This window comes from Homalodisca vitripennis, chromosome 4, assembly GCF_021130785.1.
Source record: "Homalodisca vitripennis isolate AUS2020 chromosome 4, UT_GWSS_2.1, whole genome shotgun sequence".
Lineage (NCBI taxonomy): Eukaryota > Metazoa > Arthropoda > Insecta > Hemiptera > Cicadellidae > Homalodisca > Homalodisca vitripennis.
The window spans coordinates 190,683,144-190,707,839 of NC_060210.1; positions in this window are offsets into that span (position 1 = coordinate 190,683,144).

The following is a 24,696-nucleotide window of genomic DNA, read 5'->3' on the forward strand; positions in this document are numbered from 1 at the left end:
TGGGCGTTCCTGATTTAGAAGTAGGAATGTGTTTTTGAAGTCCAGTAACACTTCTTAAATGGTACGTTTCGAGATCTGCAATCTGATCTCTTCTTCAGACAAATAACTAAGCTAACACATTTAATTAAAATATAGGTTAAAATAAACAAATTATACTAAAGCATTGTGACTCAAATAAGTCAGGGATCATAACCACCATGTTGAGTGTCAACACCACTAACTCTATAAGACATGCATTTAATAGAAACACAATACTAATTATTAAAATTTAAACTATAGAATACAGGTCACAATAGGTCTGCATCCGCCGACCAACCACCTACTACTTTTGTATCACTGAACTATATCAAATGTCCCGAAAAATCCTGTCTCCTTCACAATCTTTCCATCGTCAAAAACAAACTTCAAACAAAGAACTTCCTACATATTTATAATGCACTTTGGTATTATCTGGAGGCCACTGTGTCCCTATTTACTATTTTGTATTAAGTAAGTAAATACATACGAATGTATTATAAATGAAAAAGTCTACGAGAGCTCAAGTGATCTGAGATTGTATTTAGGTACTATCTCGAGGGTTGTTTTTTTTCTCGCCAGAAGTGCGACTAGTAACACATTTATGATAACCTAATCTAAACCTTCCTATATCACATAATAAAGAATAGTAGATCCCTAGAAACAGTTTGTTTCCGGATAATGCCCAAGTGCCATTTGTGAATACTGTGAATTTGCAAAGTTTCCTCAGGGAAAATTTTAGGATGGGAACTAGAGTAGACTACATATTGATTTTAGACCGAGAGAAAAAGCACTACAGCGGCTTTATGCTGGCAGCATTTAGCATTATTTTTTCGTCTTGTTGGGCTTCCTGTAACGTTCCACGGACTCCGGAGTTAGTGCAATAGTCAACGTGGTGATATTTAGCCCCAGAGATAGGCGCCCCGCGGCGGTACGTTTAAAGTACAGTCTGGCTGAGTTGAGCTTAATCCGCCTTTTGTTTTGTTTCCGCCTCAGTTCTCGTCTCTGTCCGTTATGCAACTAGAACGCTAATAATGAATTAAAGTTGTCCTTCCTTAAATTCTGACCTGTCCTCACTGTCCAGATTAATTAATATTCAGAAAATTAAATCAAACTTACAAAAGTAAAGTAAAGGATGTCTTATTTTACCAGGCGAAGTTGGTGTTAAGAAGCCCTCTCTAACTCTTAGCCTGAAAACAACGACTTAAAGGTGACTTCCGAACCACCACCAACGGCCGGGCAGGAGGGCTGCTTGCAAGGCACAGATTACAATATTGTAATCTATGTTGCAAGGACAGGATCGCTCAGCGGCCACCCATCCAAGCAGCAGCCACGCTCGACGTTGCTTGATTCGGTTATCTTGCGATAACCGCTGTACCTGCTGCACTGCGCCATTGGCTAGTGTTAACGAACCAATACACACCTCTTATTGATATTGGTCTACTGTTGCTAATATAAAAGTGAAGAGTAGAAAACAGCGGTGTTCTCGCCAAAAATCAGGAATACAGTTAGAATTCGCAGAAGGCAATTCTTGTATGATTTTTATTAAAAGTGAGTGAAGCCGTGGTAAACAGTGTCTGGGTGGTTCAGGAGACCATGGAATTTTTTGTTATCAACGAGATCAGTTTAATTATAATTATGAATAATCGCTAAGCTCAGTTTACGGCTACAGCAAGAGTACAGAATAAATTGTTTATGTGTGGGAAACAATTAATTGTACTGCTTTGTGTATTACGACACAAAGAATTGTATTTTCCGGTTCACACCGCCTTGAAAAAAAAAACAACACTGTTCGTTGATTGGTTCAGAGTGAGCCAGTAAAGGTTTAACTCTGCCTTTTCATTCACGGTAAAAATGACCGTCAGTGGACAAGCTTTACTGGCTCTGTCAGTTTTGGTTTAATACCTGTTTGACTGAACGATGTATAGCTTTCCACAACAAGTCCTAAATATCTTTTGGTTTTTATAAGTTTTCTATGCAAGATGAATTGAAAAGTCAGAATGATATTGCAAATCTGTTCCCAGGTTTTAGACCTATCCGGTGATCCTAGCGAAATACACAAATTTACAAGGCTTAATAACGACTAGTGTAATTGTAGTGAGTCAGGGTTATAATGCAGGACACGCACTCTTGTAGAATATTTACTCAACATTGATATTCTTTCCGAGGGTGCAGGGCTAGCTTAACAAGCTGATATTAGGCACGCAATGGCGTTCGCGGGAACAAGCGTGGAGTCACATGGTTTCCCGAAGCCGCTCGTCATCATCTTAGGATTCACCTTAACGCCCAGGTGCGGGAGGCGTCAGCCATAGAAGGCGTAACTGGTTGAACCCCAGTCATGGGCTAACCCCGTTTATCACGAAATTTCTGCAACTTCAACCTCATCGATGACCGATAGACAAGGGCACACGAAATTTTCAACATCAAAAATCTTAGTGTAACACTCACCCACACCCTGTACTACCAAGTGGTCTTGAAATGTCTTAGGAGTCCACACATTTCAAATGTATTAATTTTCATATTTGCTGTATCACAAAGCACATATATTGATTTAACGTATAAACTTATGACTAAACTTGAAACATAGAGGAGAATCCATAAAATTATACATAATCAGAAGATTTACAAGTAATTGTATTTTAATACTACTTTAAACTTTTCTAATTTCCAAATATAAAACACAGAATACAGAATTGTATTATACAAATAATGCCAGTAAGGCTGCTTATTGTACCATTGTTCCAGTGCTAAGCTATGGACTTCTTTGGCTTAACAATTAATACATAATATCCAAGAACGAACAATGTAGAGATTATGTAATGGGAAATATAACGTATAGAATCTCGACCAGTAACGGATCAATGGCAATCTTAACAAATGAATAAATAAAGAGAATAATGAGAGACACAATCAATGTCGCAAAACGAATACATTCGTGATTCATCAGTGTCAGTTAAGTTAAGTGTGTTCTAATTAGTAAACCCGTTCAGCAAGTAAAATGAGTAAATGGACATTAATGATTTGTGATATTGGACAACAAATTATATTACTTTATAACACTGTTGCTTACAAACTGTGTGCACTCCAATGTCAGGCCTCCGATTTCTGTACAGGTAGACCCAATGAAATGTCACAACATTCAGAATAAACAATGGGATTTAATGTTGCGCAAATATTAATGACTTCAAGGTATTAGGCCTTTTCAAGGTGAATTGTTCAATAGCAACTACTCAAGTATCAGAACATCTCAAGTGGCATGTTATTTTGCAAAGTTGGTTGGTAGAAATGCTATGCCCTGCCGAAAAATGCAGTGCCGAAGACTGAAATGCTTCAACAACTAAGGGCGCATTCACTCATCTTATGCCCTGCCACCAGGTGGGCGAATCCGTGGGTAACAGCTAGTGTCTGGGCTAAATGTAACGAGAGCCTCGCTTTCCTTGTAGGAAACAATTGGCGAATAAACAAGCGGAGGTTACACGTTGCACAATAGCGAAAATTCCCTCAATAATGATTGACCATTGTTATCTCGACTGTTCTGGAATTTTAACAACAAACCAACCTTCCTCATCATTTCTGAGTAAATGCTGGTAAATGTTGTACAGAATGAAACGATACAATCGAGTACCGAAGTGCTCGAAAGAACTTAACGAAGACTTACCAACCAATTGAAAATTTTGGAATTGTAGAATTTTATTTGTATGTACTTATAATTTTAATTTTTTTTATCCCAAACGAGAGAATATTGCCAACTAATACAACAGTGCAATCTTTATCAAGCGTGTTACTACACTATGTTACGTGGTAAAATTTCATATGATCGTACATGGTTTGTTTAAAATGTTTTAATCTGCGATTTTCTCTTTGCCATGATGGTTATCTCCATATGATAAATTTAAAATGGTAGAATCATATTTTTACTTATTTTGATTTCTTAATTCCAAACTTACCAACCAATCCAACAGTGAACTACAGTATGTCACTGATAAAAACATTTCATATGATCGTACTTGGTTTTTTAAGAAATTGGTTAATTCTTACATTTTTTCGTTCCCACCATGGTTACCAAAATATGAGCAATGTAAAATGGTAGAATTTTTTTTAGTTTTAATTTGGATTTTTTTACCCAACCGAGAGATTTTCCAACCAATCTAACAGTGTAGATAAACTTCCAAACGTTCTACTACAGTATGTCACTTGATAAAATGTCATATGATCGACTTGGTTTGTTTAGAAATTGGTTAAATCTGAGATTTTCTCGTTGCCACCATGGTTACCAAATATGAATAAATGGTAGAATTTTATTTTTAGTTTAAATTTTGATTTTTTTTACCCAACCGAGAGATTTTCCAACCAATCTAACAGTGTAGATAAACTTCCAAACGTTCTACTACAGTATGTCACTTGATAAAATGTCATATGATCGACTTGGTTTGTTTAGAAATTGGTTAAATCTGAGATTTTCTCGTTGCCACCATGGTTACCAAATATAATTAAATGGTAGAATTTTATTTTTAGTTTTAAATTTTGATTTTTTTTACTCAACCGAGAGATTTTCCAACCAATCTAACAGTGTAGATAAACTTCCAAACGTTCTACTACAGTATGTCAATTGATAAAATTTCATATGATCGACTTGGTTTGTTTAGAAATTGGTTAAATCTGAGATTTTCTCGTTGCCACCATGGTTACCAAATATGATTAAATGGTAGAATTTTATTTTTAGTTTAAATTTTGATTTTTTTACCCAACCGAGAGATTTTCCAACCAATCCACTAACAGTGTAGATAAACTTTCAAACGTTCTACTACAGTATGTCAACTTGACAAAATTTCATATGATCGACTTGGTTTGTTTAGAAATTGGTTAAATCTGAGATTTTCTCGTTGCCACCATGGTTACCAAATATGATTAAATGGTAGAATTTTATTTTTAGTTTAAATTTTGATTTTTTTACCCAACCGAGAGATTTTCCAACCAATCCACTAACAGTGTAGATAAACTTCCAAACGTTCTACTACAGTATGTCACTTGACAAAATTTCATATGATCGACTTGGTTTGTTTAGAAATTGGTTAAATCTGAGATTTTCTCGTTGCCACCATGGTTACCAAATATGATTAAATGGTAGAATTTTATTTTTAGTTTTAATTTTGATTTTTTTACCCAACCGAGAGATTTCCCAACCAATCTAACAGTGTAGATAAACTTCCAAACGTTCTACTACAGTATGTCACTTGATAAAATGTCATATGATCGACTTGGTTTGTTTAGAAATTGGTTAAATCTGAGATTTTCTCGTTGCCACCATGGTTACCAAATATGATTAAATGGTAGAATTTTTTTAAGTTTTAATTTTGATTTTTTTTACCCAACCGAGAGATTTTCCAACCAATCTAACAGTGTAGATAAACTTTCTAACGTTGTACTACAGTATGTCACTTGATAAAATTTCATATGATCGACTTGGTTTGTTTAGAAATTTGTGTAATCTGCGATTTTCTCGTTGCCATCATGGTTACCCCATATGACCAATGTAAAATGGTAGAATTTTATTTTTATCTATAGTTTTGATCTTTTAGCCCCAAAATCAATAGACTTGATTGAGTTTTGATTGAAAATTCACTTGCGATATGAAGAGATGTATAGCACTAACAGGCAGACGGCACGATTTCAAGAGGCCTTGTTGGGCGCAAGGTATACTTAGCCAAACAATAATAAACAATAACGGTGGAGCCGTAATAACATTTTAGTTGAACAGTGAAGCGCTGTAAGGGAGTCTCCGCCCTGAAAGAATGTGTCCCAGTATTTCGGCGTTTATTCAGAGTCCCCTTTGACTTTCGTGTCGCCGAGTCAGCACATCACAGAGATTCCTCCAGCATTACACACATTCCTGCCGCCTGTAGCCAACCAGTTCCGCGCTTACCTAATTCTCAGAGTTATTATTCCAAGGTCGGCGATTACAAGGCGCTCACACTATTGTATGCGGTGTTTGTTAGTGGGTATTGAGTTTGTACGCAACTTGAACAAGTGCAACTCATTAACAAGTCGTCTATTATTGGGAGAGGTGTGGTTTAAAGCCATTACACAATTTATTGATTACTAGCTGTTTCCCGGGTATGAGCACTTGCGGTTCAAGTTAATTATATTTCCAATGACGATTTAGAGTTTACCTTGTCGCCACTATCAAGAAAATCTGTCAACAGTATTATGTTTATAGCCATTCTACACGTACATGTACTTTATTATAAAGTGCTCTAACACTGAAGTTTTAGTTTCAACCAGAAATTGATTTTAAAGACAAATATACATCATGACTTAGCGTCTTCAAATAGTGTTTGACTGTTTAATATACGTAACATTCTCGTAATTATAGTTTATAATAATGTGCAGGCGCTTTGGACACACACACACACACACACACACACACACACACACACACACACACACACACACACACACACACACACACACACACACACACACACATACACACACACACACATTTGCCTTAAATTCTGACCGTTGAAAAAATTCGCACTGTCTCCACTTTTTCACTTGAAGGGTGTTTTTGGACAGGAAATACGTTACATTGTAAATATTATAGCCTAGATACGAAGTATTTTTTGTGTAGGTACTCTACTTAAAAAGTACTTAAATTAAGTCTTGGCAAGCTTGTAGATTGTATAAACTTACTTTGATTACTTGGTTTTGGTATTCCGTAATAAAACGTACTAAATATAAAAAAATGATAGTTGAATTGCAAAAAAGAATTTAAGTGGTTTCATTGTTTTATGTTTTACAGTCATGGATGGTATGTACGAGTATTTCTCATTAACGTACGTAGCTGAAATTTGTACATAAAAATCGCATAGAAATATAATAGTGAGTATGTAAAGTAGTGTAGTTTGATTACGTGTAGGTTTATAGATTTTCACCATTTTTGGAGTTGCTCAAAGACAGAGCAAGATGTATTGTCAAATTTAAGGCACAGTTCGAGATTGGGTCAGAGACATCTGTAGGCAGGGCGGATCGGGCTCGTAAATATGGTCTGGGAGAAAAACGGAAATGTGCGAAATGTTTTATTTGATTTGTATTTTATTCCGAAACGTATATCTACTAGGAGACATTCTGACCGAGAGGCGTTGAGCTGGTCAATCATCCACCCAGACCGACACGGTTCATGATTGATGGTTAGCCATTTAGTGTAGAGAGAGGCGAGGAGCTGGTCAATCATCCACCCAGACCGACACGGTTCATGATTGATGGTCAGCCATTTAGTGTAGAGAGAGGCGAGGAGCTGGTCAATCATCCACCCAGACCGACACGGTTCATGATTGATGGTCAGCCATTTAGTGTAGAGAGAGGCGAGGAGCTGGTCAATCATCCACCCAGACCGACACGGTTCATGATTGATGGTCAGCCATTTAGTGTAGAGAGAGGCGAGGAGATGGTCAATCATCCACCCAGACCGACACGGTTCATGATTGATGGTCAGCCATTTAGTGTAGAGAGAGGCGAGGAGATGGTCAATCATCCACCCAGACCGACACGGTTCATGATTGATGGTCAGCCATTTAGTGTAGAGAGAGGCGAGGAGATGGTCAATCAACCACCCAGACCGACACGGTTCATGATTGATGGTCAGCCATTTAGTGTAGAGAGAGGCGAGGAGATGGTCAATCATCCACCCAGACCGACACGGTTCATGATTGATGGTCAGCCATTTAGTGTAGAGAGAGGCGAGGAGATGGTCAATCAACCACCCAGACCGACACGGTTAATGATTGATGGTCAGCCATTTAGTGTAGAGAGAGGCGTTGAGCTGGTCAATCATCCACCCAGACCGACACGGTTCATGATTGATGGTCAGCCATTTAGTGTAGAGAGAGGCGTTGAGCTGGTCAATCATCCACCCAGACTGACACGGTTCATGATTGATGGTCAGCCATTTAGTGTAGAGAGAGGCGAGGAGCTGGTCGATCATCCACCCAGACCGACACGGTTCATGATTGATGGTCAGCCATTTAGTGTAGAGAGAGGCGAGGAGCTGGTCGATCATCCACCCAGACCGACACGGTTCATGATTGATGGTCAGCATTTAGTGTAGAGAGAGGCGAGGAGCTGGTCGATCATCCACCCAGACCGACACGGTTCATGATTGATGGTCAGCCATTTAGTGTAGAGAGAGGCGAGGAGCTGGTCGATCATCCACCCAGACCGACACGGTTCATGATTGATGGTCAGCCATTTAGTGTAGAGAGAGGCGAGGAGCTGGTCGATCATCCACCCAGACCGACACGGTTCATGATTGATGGTCAGCCATTTAGTGTAGAGAGAGGCGAGGAGCTGGTCGATCATCCACCCAGACCGACACGGTTCATGATTGATGGTCAGCCATTTAGTGTAGAGAGAGGCGAGGAGCTGGTCGATCATCCACCCAGACCGACACGGTTCATGATTAATGGTCAGCCATTTAGTGTAGAGAGAGGGGAGGAGATGGTCGGTCTCTTCAGCTGTCGGCTCCACTTTCATTCTGTCAACCTGAGATTAATAGTCGCTGCCACAGTGAAACACGCCACCGCGACCATTTCCCCTGTATTTGGGCAAGTGTCACGTGTTTGGGACAGTATTACTACAGCCGACTTGTCTTAGTGTTTCGTTAAGTTTGGATAGTAGTGGATAAATCGATACTACTAAGTATGGAAGCACCCGACAGAAGTCTACCGAGCTGACTAACTTATTCCTGGATTGCAACTTTTTTGCTCTTTGAGTTTTTGACCAAGAGGATCCCCTATGTACCAAGTTTGAAGTCTCTAGGATCTTTCGATTTTGAGTTATTGCGTATCTAAAAAAATTGTCAGGCTATAAATGAGATACAGACGGTACGATCTGATGCTTCCGATCCAAATAAAAGAATCCTTGCGACGACGAGTCTATCTGCTCAGCTCTGAGCATGACTGCATTGAAGATCTTGAATTTGACCGAGTCATAGTACTCTCTTGGATGAGTTTCCCCTTAATCTTTAGATTAACCTTTAGGATGCTGACACCATTCATTGTTGCTGGTACTTACTTGGGTGAGTGTCTCCTTGATCCTTAGATTAACTTTTAGGATGTCGACGCCATTCTATGTTGCTGGTACTCTCTGTTGGGTGAGTTTCCCCTTAACCTTTAGATTAACCTTTAGGATGCCGACACGATTCATTGTTGCTGGTACTTACTTGGGTGAGTTTCCCCTTGATCCTTAGATTAACTTTTAGGATGTCGACGCCATTCTATGTTGCTGGTACTCTCTGTTGGGTGAGTTTCCCCTTCATCCTTAGATTAACATTTAGGATGTCGACACCTTCCATTGTTGCTGGTATTCACTTGGGTGAGTTTCCCCATAATCTTTAGGACGTTCATACTATTCGTTGTTGTTGTCCGTGTGTCAGATGCTATGTTTTGTTTAAATTTTACTGAAAGAAACCTTAATTTCCTTTCCAATAGAAAAAATGTATGTCAGGCATATTTGTATCACAGAAGACCAACTAACTTCAAAACATCTCCAAAATGCGCGGGAAGAAAGTAGAAATTCCAATCTTGTAAATAAGCTCATTAAAAATGGAAGAGGACTTATTTCACGTGCCGTCTCTATTTCTCCCTCGAAGCTTGCAAAGAGCATCTTGTTAACATTCTTAACGCCGACAAGTTATGCAATGTATATTCCGACACAATTATAATGTTGATACGTTCAGGTGGTAATAAAATATAATAACTCTTAAATTACCATCATCCAGTTTGACATTTTTATCTTTTACTCTTTCAAATAAACTTAAGTGTTATTATTATTACTGTGAGTAAGAAGCAAACTTTCCTTTCTATGTGTGAAATACGTTTTTGACGGTGGAATAATTGTGGAAATAACTTTTTTTTTAGAAATTCTGCTATCGTTGTGTGATACAAAACATCAGTGACACTACGTTTCGACATCTGCAATCTGATTTCTTCCTCAAGTGAATGACTATCCTAGTAGATAACCACGATCTGGGTTGTAGTATGCCTTAACTAATCAGTAGACACTGTGATGGCAACTCCAAATAGGATGGTAGTCTAGACTTCTCTCGGGGTACACCGTTTCTGAATTCTTCAATAATGAAACACTATTGCGGAATTACTAGTGTAAGGATTCAGAACTCGTGTAAAAGGAGTATTCATGCAAATCCGAGTTTGTTCCACCTAAGTCCACATTGAGTTTATCAATGTAATTATCATGCAAGAGAGTGTCGGACATTCAACAGTTAACCAAAGTGCGACCTTGTTCCTTCGCTTAATTACATTCCCACATGAGTGAGCGAGGAATTCCCGTCACATCCTAATGAGACAGATTAATGGTAATCTTTTACAATAAAGCATTGTTTGCAGCGTTTAAAAAAAATTATAATGAACGACACCCGGTCTGTACACTCGTGAGACAAATTAACTGTGAGAGAGCCGAGGACGGAAGGAGTTGTGTGAAATGTTTTCCAATTAAAAGTTGAGGAGGAGGGTGCTAGAGTAAAGAAGAGTGTGCCGTTATTGTAAATGCATTTTTCATGTAATACGGACATAACGCAACCCGTGTTTTCGTTTTTTTTCTTTTCTCGTTTGACGTTACAGACATTTTTGAAGTGTCATACGTATCGAAAGAAAAAAAGGGTACTCCAATTTTAATAATCCAATTCGTAGATGAATTTAAACAACAAGAATTTAAAGTCTTTGGATTAACAGAGGACGATTCTAAAATCTAAATTTTCAAATAAAATAACTTAAATATTCCAAAAAGTGAGAATCAGATGATTTATATGGAATACCTTGGTGCTATAATGAATGGTCCCACATTGTTAATGACTACTGAGTATCAGATGAATGATGTTATCAGTAACTTGAGTGAGTAAAACGTCTTATAGATAAGATAAGATTGGCAACTGATGAGACGGGCTTGGGACTGCGCGCACAAGTGATTTGCCTACTCCTTGTCATACATTAACGTATTTATAGGCTATAATTTGTAAATATAAGATTGGAAACTGATCAGACGGGCCTGGGACTGCGCGCACAAATGATCTGTCTACTCCTTGTCATACATTAACGTATTTATAGGCTATAATTGGCAAATATAAGATTGGCAACTGATCAGACGGGCTTGGGACTGCGCGCACAAGTGATCTGCCTTCTCCTTGTCATACATTAACGTATTTATAGGCAGTTCCAAGTCCGCAAGCATAGAGTATCTGTTTTGTTGCCCATGAGTTTAACGGGTTTTTGGCATCTGTTGCTTGTGGGCTGGATCCTCGGCCGTCTGAGCCCCAAGTTACCCAATCGCGAAGACAGTGCCCTGCAGCATCTATGATGTTTGGCGCCAGTTCTTGAGAAAGAGCTAACCGAAATTATCCAACAGCTCCCAGCTAAAAAATCAACCGATCTTAATTTAATGTCCATGTGGCTCATAAAAAAGTGTTCCCATCACATTCTGAGCCCCCTAACTCAACTACTGAATTTGTCTTTCCAAACAGGAGTTTTTCCCTCACTCCTGAAAATGGCTAAAGTAACTCCTATTTTCAAAAAGGATGACCCATATTCCATCAATAACTATCGGCCTGTCTCCATTTTGCCAGTTCTGATCAAAATGTTTGAAAAACTTTTTGGAAGAATGCTTGGATTTCTTAATAGTCACAACCAGCTCTCTGATGACCAATGGGGCTTCAGAAAGGGCAAATCGACTGTAGACGCAGTAGTGAGTCTAGTCGAAGAGTTGTAGAGGGATTAGAAAGTCGAAACCCCACCTTAAGCGTGTTTCTCGACTTATCCAAAGCATTTGACTGTGTTGACCATAATATACTGCTTGACAAGCTGGAATCGCATGGCATACGAGGAGTGCCTCTTTCGTGGCTCAGTTCATTCATAAACCACAGAACCCAAGTGGTTCAAATATCAAACCAACTTTCAACACGAATAGAAATGAAGTATGGAGTTTCTCAGGGCTCCATACTCAGTCCAATTCTTTTCCTGGTCTATGTCAATGGTATAGAGTCATCACTACTACACGGGAGACTCGTGCAGTATGCTGATGACACGACTCTCTGTTTCAATGGAAAATCAAAGGAAGTGTTGGAACAACAGGCTTTTGTTGACCTGAATAATTGCGTCCAACACTTCCTAAGTCTCAATCTCACAACAAACGCCTCAAAATCCAATTTTTTGAACTTCTCTTTGCGAGGTGGAGATCCTGGGTGTGGGCCTGCCATAATGTTGGCAGACTTCGTTCTAGAAGAAACAGAATACTTGGAATACACCTTGATCAAGGGTTGACATGGAATGCTCACATCGACTCAATTTGTATCAAATTAGCCTCAGGCATTTATGTTATGAGGTCTTTAGCCAAATACTGCCCAAGTCAAGTACTGATGACGGCAGTAGTACTGATGATGGTCTGATTTACCCACATCTTACCTACGGATTGGTGTTGTGGGGCTCTAGTGCAAACAATCAATTTTTGAGAGCCTTCAAACTTCAAAAGAAAAGATTCGAATAATTGCAAAATTGAGTTTTAGAGAGTCGTACCGACCAGCCTTCAAACACTTGCAACTGTTGACTCTGCCCTGTCTATACATCCTGGAAACAGTTTCATTCTGTATGTCCAAATGTACCCTGATGAGGGGCCGTGACGTGCACGGGTATGAAATATGAGGCAGAGACAACTACCGTTCTGGAAAACATAGAACGGTGGTTTATGAACACCTGCCTTCGCAAGCAGGTGTCCATTTTATCAACAGATTGCCAGCTTCCATTAAAAAATGCACCAACGCCTAAGGGGTTAAAACCCCGTCTTAAACGCTTTTTAGCGTCAATGGCATTTTATAATGTCGGCGAGTTTTTGGCATGTAACTGGGAGATCACCCATTTTGAAAATAGACCCTGGCGTTGAGAATGGTGAAAATTGGCGAGTGACTGGAATTAATTAATGCAAAATATGTATGTATGAATGTGACACTGTGGTATGTTTGCAAAATTTGAGAATAAATGGCTGACTTTTACCATATAATGTATATTGTTTACGGTAATAAAAGGTTTGAATTGAATTGAAAGTAACGTAGACTACTATATGGCAAGTTACTCTATGTTGCAACTCTTCTGGTTGACCGCTACAATTAAACGCAACGTTAGCGTCAAGATAGGCTTTACAGCCCTTAGTAACTAAGTACTTAAGATATGTTTCATGGTTTGTAGATGTAATCTATAGTTCGTCTTTGTACTTTTTGGTTTTTGATGTTCCAAAAATATTTAAATTAATAAATGGAAGTGTTTGTTTGCTGTAGTACAGTTCTTTAGTTTAAACAAATTAGTGGAACAAAGTTATTTAGTTAGAAATGTAGTTGTTTATTGTTAATGTTAAAACAGTCTTGTTCAATAGTCGACCGCCCAAGATTAGGCGATGTGAGAACACTGATCTGATATCAGCGCGTGATTGTTTGTCGGACAAGTGCTGTTTACAAGATATTAATATTTATGTCCAGCAGCAGCAGCAGCAGCCGCTAGCAGACAGGAAGCAGCAGACAGGCAGGGGCGTGTCGAGCGCGAGACTCGCTGCTAATTAACGTTAAGTCGGACCGCGCGGCAGGGACGTGGGACAGCACAGTTGTGACTCCATTGTGCGCTAATTGTGCTTCCCCCAGGCGCTGGCCTGCCCTCAGCGTGCGGATTACTCTTATGTTTATGCACGGAAATATTAGAAATTCACATTTTAAATACAGAACAAAACATGCCGTGTGAACTCGGTGCTATCCATTAAAAAATACTGACGAACAACACATTAGTAAAGTTTCTGTGACTTTTTTTGACGTATGTTCAGCAAAACAACTTATAGAGTTTTTTTGGACTCGAAATTGAAAGACTGCTAAGTGTGCATTCGCCAAAATGTGCTAAAACCAGTGGAATACTTTGTTCAGCCTTTGCTTAGGTTTGTTTCCTTTGATAGAAGATTGACAGGAAATTCTCACGTCGACAAGATCTCTTCAAAATTGTCTTCAAGCATTTTATGTTTTGAAACAGCTTTCCGAAGACTGCCCAATTCAGCTACTGATGACTGTGTATTGTGGAATTATCTACCCACATGTCTCGTACGGAGTGATCTTGTGTGGGGAGATTGTGCAAACATACGTTTTCATAGAATATTCACCCTGCAAAAAAGCAGTCGGAACAACTGCAGAATTTCAACGGAGAGAGTCGTGCAAACCACTATTCAAAGATCTATCTCAAGTTGTTAAGGTTCCATGTCTCTATATTCTGGAAACATCTCTTTTTTAATCAAAATCCGAGGTCATATGGGGTAGTGACGTACAGTACACTCTTATGACACTAGATGCAGAAATAACTACCGTACTGGAAGACACAGGACGGTGGCTTATGAACGATTGCCTTCGCAGGTAGGAGTTCAGTTCGTCAACAAATTGCCAAATCCGATCAAAAACTCCACAATGACTAAGGAATTTAAAACTCATCTGAGAACCGCTTTGATCTCGGAAGCTTTCTTTAGTACAAGCGATTGGGGTACCACATAATTGGCTGACTGACAATGTGATTAGAGTGGGGAAATTATGTAACGAATAAATATTTGGGTGAATGAAAAATGTTAAGTCTGAATGGGAACCATTGTAATGAACGAATGCAAAATTTTAGTTTTTAAATTTTATGAAGATTGTGATACAATTTGTAGTCTATTATGCAATAAAAGCATTAAATTGAATTGAATTTTAACGTTAGTTTGCTATTATTTTGCGAAACATGAAAAAGGGGTGCCGCTACGTTCATAGCAAATTTATATTTCACATTTGAATTAAATCCCAAATAAACATTGATGAACAGTTGTAATGTTTCAAAATACTTTTTTTCATTTGAGTCCTGTGAGACTAACAAGGCTTGTACAAATCGTTAAATGACAAGTGAACAACAGAAATACGTTGAAATAAACGTCTGAAACAGACGATCCGTGTAGTCTACTTTGGAAGTGAACGTATCCTAGACTAGTTCCCTTTGACTACTTCCCTGGAAACTTATCAGAGCTGGTGTGTTTTCCTTGAGAAGTTGGACAGTTTAACTCGAGTTGACATACTGGAATAGACGTTTAAACCCGTACTTAGCAAGTTGTTAAGAATTGCCATGGGAATTTCCACATGTCTTCAACAAGTTATCAGACAATAATAGGTAAATATTTACTTTAGCCACTTCACGTTTTTTGTGGGGGGGGGAGTAAAAGGCTTTACTAAAGAGTAAAACAGGTAGATTCATAAGTATCATAGACTAAAGTATTAAAGTATTGAGAAATTTCGTTAAGGTGCATCCAGCATCATTGTGACGACCTAGAGTATAAACCTTGTATTTATCAAGAACAAGTTTGGACTAGAAGGGTGAGCCTCAATGTCTAAATTCAGAGTTTTATTGGTTTTGTTGGCCGTAAATAACCGGGATATAAACAACTGATAGGAGAGGAGCCAGCAGACCTCGCATCCTCTGGTTTATGGGCCATCCATCAGCCAAATTACGCTATCCTGACAGTGGTATTATCCTCCTTCCTTCATTACCATTGATTATGGTGTGGGCCTGGTTTCCGTTATCAGAGGCAATCTGTTTGCTTGATAAGGTGGGTGGCTTGAGTGCACACGTGTGTGATTGTGCAAGGCTCAGTTTTCCCTTACGGACGTCTCCGTGTAAGTTTTGAGATACGGCTGGATTTAAAACACAATACAGATAAGAACAATGCCAGAGATAAAGCAGTTAATATGTACAAGATAGTAACCCAAAGGCCTGATACCTTATCACCTTTGATTGTAACGTTAGATAACAGCAAATCAAGGGACTAGAAATGAGAGACCTTGGAAACGATCTTGTATTACCTGAAAGGTTGTTGGAGTGAGATCATACAATATGCAGTGTGAGCTAAAGGTATGGACACACTCTGGTTTGTTTTTGATGGATAAAGATGGAGGGATGGAACTCTGTACACCTTTCTAGGAAATGGAAATGAACTTTGTAGTCACTATTACAACTTTGCCCATTTTTGAACTCCTGATTTAGATACAGGGTTTCGATTGGGATGAGTGACATTAAATAAATTCCTTACTTCGCCATAAGATCTCACTCGTTCTCCGTAGCTTCGCATCATCAGGATATCATAGTACGTTGTTGTTTACTTACACTCAATTTCAACATAAAGTATTACAAAAACACGTCTTAACTTTGTAAATTCTAACCAGAAACCGAACATGATACTGGACTTCCTCAAAACTGATAAGTAAAAATAGCTGTAAAACAGGTTTGGATTGTAAAGAAAGTGGTTGTCTATTGAAATTATTTCTGAATGTGGATGTTCATGTTTTGCCCCAATTGATTTTATTAATTTATTTTTATTGAGCTGTCATTTCGTACTGGGTTGAGATAGAAAGCTCTAGTTTCCACTGTTCATTTTTATCAAGACCTACTTTACATTGAGAAATTGCCCCCCCCCCCCCCAATACCATTTTGGGGAAATGGACAAAGTTGTAACAGTGACTAACATGTTCACTTCAATTTCCTAAAATGTATCCCGAATTCCATCCCTCCATCTTTTATCCATCAAAACCTAAACTAGTGTATCCATCTTGACTCACATTGTATAATCACATATAATCATCTGCTCGGTTATCAGTGGTTATTTGAAATATTGCTCTTTTGCATAACGTAGAAAGTTTACTCGTTCTGATGAAAAATGCAGTGGAAGACTACCGTCTCCTGTGACTGAAACTTTACTGCTGCTCAAAAAATTATAAAGAAGAACCACGGACTACATACCAAGATATTGAAGCAATGCTAGAGATTAGTTCACTAGGTTGCCATGAAGGCCTTGATGTAAAGAGAGTTTCCTCTCGGTGGGTGTCAATTCTGTTGATTGATGTACAGATAGAAGTGCGTGAGAAATTGTGTCTGGAATTGTTTGAATAGATTTACGAATGGTGACTCTCTGCGATTGACAGACCTTTACGGGTGACGAGTCTCGGATTTATCAGTTTGACCTTGGAAATATCGTAAATCAACAGAGTTCGACTCTTTCTTGACGACCATAAATGTCAAGCGACATTAATGTGTTCAAAGATAAATGGTACCTTCTTTTTCATGCGGTGGACATGTTAATGTTCTTCAAAACCAGCGATCTGTTACTGCTGGCTGGTGCTTCAATATTTGCTTAACTAAAGAAAATAGAAGAGCAGTAATTAAGAACAACAGGCTTAAGGAGAATTCTGCAATATAAGGGGGGGGGGGTGAAGCAACCCCTCACTCAGCCCGCCTAATTTTGGATTTCAATGAGCAGTCTGAGCTTTATTTGCTTACCCATTTACTAGAAGCCCCGATTTTGCACTTTTTGAAATGTTCCTCTTTTTTACTCTGAAAAATAAACAGTGGGAAGCGGTATTTTCAACTCCTGATATGTTCTAGCGGCTTACGCAGAAGAGCTGCGGATGCTGGAAGAAACACACATTCGCCTCTGCTTCATAGAGTACTGTTAAAGAGAATTGTATTTAAACAATGTAATAGTCAAATATTTAACTGGTTTCTAACTTTTTATATCCATCAGCCGAATTGCACTACCCTGACATTTGTACTTTGTTTGCTCATGAATTAGAATTAATATGACTTCTAAACTCGAACAAGGAAATGGGATGGGAAACGAGCAAAGATCGGGAAACAAGAAACAGGTTCGCCGTAATTGATCATGTTTACATAATTATTCGTACTTTCGGTGACCGAATATCGAGGCTACAAATAAAAACAGAGAGCCTGGTGGTAGGTACCATCAGAGTGCGAGGTCTGCTGGCTCGTCTCCTATCAGTTGTTTATATCCAGATTATTTACGGCATCAAAACCAATAAAATTCTCAATTTAGACATTGAGGCTCGTCTTTCTATTACAAACTTGTTCTTGTTAAACACATGGTTTATATACTCCTGATCGTCACAATGGTGATGTATATTCGTTTTCAGAAATGCATAATACTTCAATATATAATACTTATGAACCTACCTGTTTTACTAATTCAGTATCATTATTTTCTAGTAACATATTTACCGTATACGACATGTGGAAATTCCCAGTGCAATTCTTCTTTTAACAGCTTGAAACCTCTGCAGTAAATGCCATAACATATTTTTTACAGACGAAACACATGACGGGGACAAAAATTACACGATGTCTTCCGCTTGGTAACATTGTGTTTTAATATTGAACAACAAATTAAATACAACCATTAAAGAGAGAGGCTTTATTCAATAAATGCACGGTTGGAGGGGAGGATTTAAGACACCGAGAGGGGTAGGAAATAGGAATATGTGGCAACACCGCCCTCGGCAATCTGGCAGTTTGTGCGCCGTGCGCCCTGCCCAGGAGACTCTGCGCAACGGCTGGAGGCTCTGCGTAACGCCTGGAGGCTCTGCGCAACGCCTCAGGCTCTGCGTAACTTGAGGATGCTGTGCGCAACGCCAGGAGGCTCTGCGTAGCGCCAGACGCGGTAAAATGAACAAAACCCTGGTCAATTAAATTTAGGCGTTACAAAATTATACGTTGTAATAATGGTATAAAAATCCAACGCCCTAGATCATGATTTTGGGAGCTCCATAACGTGACCAATGCCAATCTTGAACCACCCGGTGGAGAATAAAAGTTAAGACGGTTATTTATTAACAACTTTATTTTTATAATTCTAGAATCATATACTTCAAATAGTAAACCTATAACTATCTTCTATAAATTTTTTTTCTTGGTGGGATTATACAAATTTCCGAGCTACGATTGTTGGAGTTTCGTTAAAAAGCTTTACACATCAGGTACGGTAGTTGTTTTATCGACATAAAAATTGGAAATTATTGTTCGCAATTAATTTTTTTATTTAATTTTATAAGTCCAGAAATATAATGTATATTTCTTTATTGTATCTTACTTAAAATCGGGTATTAAACCTATTATCCGCGACTTAGAATGCTGAGTCCGCTGCTCAGAACACGCAAGGAGCGCGGGCCAGCCGACAGGTGCCTGGTTCTGACCAATCGGAATCAATCAGACTTTTCAAGGCTCCTATATATGGCCTAGGTATCAGCGTTAATCTAAGGGCACTTTCTAATACCGGTCCTTAGATGGATACAGGCAGGATATCGGTTCGTTATCCACATCGTACGTCTGATCACGTGGATCATTTCACATATCTAGTTTGATGGAACACCGGTGTAATACTGTCAGCTCCACAGCGTTCTGGGGTTACTTTCTACAAAACACATTGAACCTCCAGCAGTCACATATGAAGTCAAAATTGAAATTCAGAGATTCGTGTAAAAATTCCTTTAGGGAGCTTGAACTGCTAACTTTGCCCTGTATCTGTACTGCCGATTCAAGTGTGAGTTGGTCCAAGGCAGGAACGTTCACCAATACGGGACTAGAGGCCGGGACAACTTCCGTATTCAACAGCACAGCACGTTTAACATACGAGGTTGGCGTTAAGTTGATAAATAAGCTCCCTGATGAGATAACAAATTTAAATTATCCTAAAAATTCAAAGCTCGATTGAGAAACCTATTGGTGTCGAGGGTGTTCTACTCTGTTGAAGAGTTTATGATGAGCCGCTGGGATCAAATTTGAAACTAATTGGTTAAATCCTTTACTTCTGCTCTAAATTGTAATCAGCCAAACATATTGACGATTGTATTCAATTTTCTTAAATTGTGAACGCAATAAAGATTTATTATTATTAAGTAAATGTATGCTAAATTTCATGTATGAAATTTGTAAAGTGTACCGAATAGAAAACATTTCCATACAGTTAATCACGGGAACAAGTTTAAATCTATATTCTTCTACAGATAGAATGTACAGTCAGGCTGCTGCAGCGGCTACCTCAAAAGACTCATTGTCTTTAACCAAATCTGTAGCAATCTCTTCTGAAGTAAATACATGTCAAAGTTGATGCGCCTTTAAAGCATATTTTTAAGATTTGTAAAATACGAGGTGGACAAGTGTAAATGCTTTGTCTCTTGTAGATGGAATGGACAGTGGAGGTAAATCCGCGAGGTTACTTCAATTAACCGGCAATTGTTTTTCGAATGCCTATAACGTAGGATCGTTTTAGGTTTTTGCACAGGGTGATTCAGGAAGATATGCAGAAACAGTGGGAGCTCATTCTACAATTCAAAATGATGAAAAAGTTTACATAAACAAGGATCCGGAAACGCTTTGTTAGCGAGTTACGGCTAGCGAAAGGGTAGCGAAAGATTCGCCCTGTTTTCACCTCACCATGTAAAACCAGGTCTTCCTGAAATTTCGCTAAGGTAGAAATTGTCTTTAGGAAAATAATTCAATCTTTCCTTTTAGGTTTTGACCTGATACATTGAATAAAGGTCCCATAACCGTAAGTTAAGTCATTTGTGATAAAACCCGTGTCAAATGCATAAGATGGAGTGAAAAAAACCCCCATATTTTAATCTTTGGACCAACAATAACTTTGTTATTTCACGAAGAAACATATCAAAACCTTTGACAAAACTTGTAGAAAGCAATAGTTTCTTATGGTTTTTGACGTGATACATTTAATAAAATAGGTCCAAGAACTGTAAATTAAGTCGTTTTTGTTAAAACCCGTGTGAAATGTAAAAGATGGAGTGAAATAACCCCATTTTTCATCCTTGGGCAAGAATAATATTATTTCACCAAGAAAGAGATCAAAACTTTTCATAAAACTTTTTTTTATCTTTGGACCAACAATAACAGTTATTCCACCAAGAAGCAGATGAAAACCTGTAATAAATCTTGTAGAAAATCTTATTCTGAACAAAAGTGTGTAAATAAGTACACAGAAAGCGATTACATGTTTGATCAAAGGAATTAATTGTTATTCATAACAATACAAAGTAAAATTAACTGGAAAACAGTAATCTAAACTTGTTCAACCAAATTACAGCATATTTTCAACTCCCACAGTGTCTGCATATCTTCGTGAATCACCCTGTATTACCCGGTTTCCAGTAATGTCGCTCATTCGAGGAACTGTATCGGATCCAGCGAAGATTTAGTAATGTAAAACTTTATGTTTATGTAATGATAGTTCCGGAAATTCTTCTTTAAAACACTAGTGCACGTAATAATGGTCTATGATCGATATCTCGGAAACTAACAGATTTTTAAATTATAAGACCTGGTTTTGTTACTTGGAGTAATTGGTTGAGCAATCGACCTTTGAATTTTGTAGTGGAGTTTTTGAAACCCTGTACAACATGTATAAAACGTTTATGAACAGTTAAGCGCCTCACATCTTTGTGTAGCCAAGTAATATTTTAATGCTTACTGAATTAGTGTTTTACGTCAATTACGTTAGCACACTACGATAATACATAATATTTGATTATATTAACTCTATTATTATAAACTATAAATTACTCTCATATACATATATTATAAAAATAAAAAATGAAGGCACTTTCTTTTGGTGTTTAGTAGTTTAAACATTTTCAAATCTATATATCTTTTCCGTAAAATCATGTTTTTTTAATATATTCTACAAGAGTTTTTTACACTTTAAGTTTAAATGTTTAAATTTTAAAATACGAGTGTAGATCGTCATTAAAAATAAGCTCATATCAGTTGGTTAGTGGATTTTAAATAACCGCCTGTGGTACACATGTGGTTTAATAATCAGCGATTATGAATTAACAAAATATATATCTAATAAAATTAACATAAATGCTCTTCGAAATTTATTTGATACCTAAAAAGTATATTACAAAATAGTTTTTAAATCGCCGTGCAAAAATAGACAAATTCTTTTAATATACCGGTAATTAAGTTTTTAAGTTGATTTTTGTTATTTTATAGCCTACAATTTTGTTTATGTAGCAGTCCGATTTAAGAGAATAAACACATTATTACAGTAGCCGGATACACGTACAACATTGTGGAATATCAAGATTACCGGAAGTTATTATGTTCGGCCGGAAATGTAGCAGCCGTATTAACCAAGAGAAGAGACGTGAACTGTACGTCAGTGGGTGGGTGGGGGGTGGTTGTGAGCTGAGGGGTGGGAGTGTCTGTCCCGGGGCGCACAGCACACAGATATGTGCCGACACCGTGCTGTAGGCTACATCCGTGGAGATGTACAGTTCTCACAGTTACTGTCTCGGGGCGCACAGCACACATATATGTGCCGTCACCGTGCTGTAGGCTACATCCGTGGAGATGTACAGTTCTCACGGTTACTGTCTCGGGGCGCACAGCACACAGATATGTGCCGTCACCGTGCTGTAGGCTACATCCGTGGAGATGTACAGTTCTCACGGTTACTGTCTCGGGGCGCACAGCACACATATATGTGCCGTCACCGTGCTGTAGGCTACATCCGTGGAGATGTACAGTTCTCACAGTTACTGTCTCGGGGCGCACAGCACACAGATATGTGCCGTCACAGTGCTGTAGGCTACATCCGTGGAGATGTACAGTTCTCACGGTTACTGTCTCGGGGCGCACAGCACACAGATATGTGCCGTCACCGTGCTGTAGGCTACATCCGTGGAGATGTACAGTTCTCACGGTTACTGTCTCGGGGCGCACACAGCACACAGATATGTGCCGTCACCGTGCTGTAGGCTACATCCGTGGAGATGTACAGTTCTCACAGTTACTGTCTCGGGGCGCACAGCACACAGATATGTGCCGTCACCGTGCTGTAGGCTACATCCGTGGAGATGTACAGTTCTCACAGTTACTGTCTCGGGGCGCACAGCACACAGATATGTGCCGTCACCGTGCTGTAGGCTACATCCGTGGAGATGTACAGTTCTCACAGTTACTGTCTCGGGGCGCACAGCACACAGATATGTGCCGTCACCGTGCTGTAGGCTACATCCGTGGAGATGTACAGTTTCTCACAGTTACTGTCTCGGGGCGCACAGCACACATATATGTGCCGTCACCGTGCTGTAGGCTACATCCGTGGAGATGTACAGTTCTCACAGTTACTGTCTCGGGGCACACAGCACACATATATGTGCCGTCACCGTGCTGTAGGCTACATCCGTGGAGATGTACAGTTCTCACAGTTACTGTCTCGGGGCGCACAGCACACAGATATGTGCCGTCACCGTGCTGTAGGCTACATCCGTGGAGATGTACAGTTCTCACAGTTACTGTCTCGGGGCGCACAGCACACATATATGTGCCGTCACCGTGCTGTAGGCTACATCCGTGGAGATGTACAGTTCTCACAGTTACTGTCTCGGGGCGCACAGCACACAGATATGTGCCGTCACAGTGCTGTAGGCTACATCCGTGGAGATGTACAGTTGTCACAGTTACTGTCTCGGGGCACACAGCACACAGATATGTGCCGACACCATGCTGTAGGCTACATCCGTGGAGTTGTACATTTCTCACAGTTACTGTCTCGGGGCGCAAGCACACAGATATGTGCCGTCACCGTGCTGTAGGCTACATCCGTGGAGTTGTACAGTTCTCACAGTTACTGTCTCGGGGCGCAAGCACACAGATATGTGCCGTCACCGTGCTGTAGGCTACATCCGTAGAGATGTACAGTTGTCACAGTTACTGTCTCGGGGCGCACAGCACACAGATATGTGCCGTCACCGTGCAGTAGGCTACATCCGTAGAGATGTACAGTTCTGACAGTTACTGCCTCGGGGCGCACAGCCCACAGATATGTGCCGTCACCGTGCAGTAGGCTACATCCGTAGAGATGTACAGTTCTGACAGTTACTGCCTCGGGGCGCACAGCACACAGATATGTGCCGTCACCGTGCAGTAGGCTACATCCGTAGAGATGTACAGTTCTGACAGTTACTGCCTCGGGGCGCACAGCACACAGATATGTGCCGTCACCGTGCAGTAGGCTACATCCGTGGAGATGTACAGTTCTGACAGTTACTGCCTCGGGGCGCACAGCACACAGATATGTGCCGTCACAGTGCTGTAGGCTACATCCGTGGAGATGTACAGTTCTCACGGTTACTGTCTCGGGGCGCACAGCACACATATATGTGCCGTCACCGTGCTGTAGGCTACATCCGTGGAGATGTACAGTTCTCACGGTTACTGTCTCGGGGCGCACAGCACACATATATGTGCCGTCACAGTGCTGTAGGCTACATCCGTGGAGATGTACAGTTGTCACAGTTACTGTCTCGGGGCGCACAGCACACAGATATGTGCCGTCACCGTGCTGTAGGCTACATCCGTGGAGATGTACAGTTCTCACAGTTACTGTCTCGGGGCGCACAGCACACATATATGTGCCGTCACAGTGCTGTAGGCTACATCCGTGGAGATGTACAGTTGTCACGGTTACTGTCTCGGGGCGCACAGCACACAGATATGTGCCGTCACCGTGCTGTAGGCTACATCCGTGGAGATGTACAGTTCTCACAGTTACTGTCTCGGGGCGCACAGCACACAGATATGTGCCGTCACAGTGCTGTAGGCTACATCCGTGGAGATGTACAGTTTTCACAGTTACTGTCTCGGGGCGCACAGCACACATATATGTGCCGTCACCGTGCTGTAGGCTACATCCGTGGAGATGTACAGTTCTCACAGTTACTGTCTCGGGGCGCACAGCACACATATATGTGCCGTCACCGTGCTG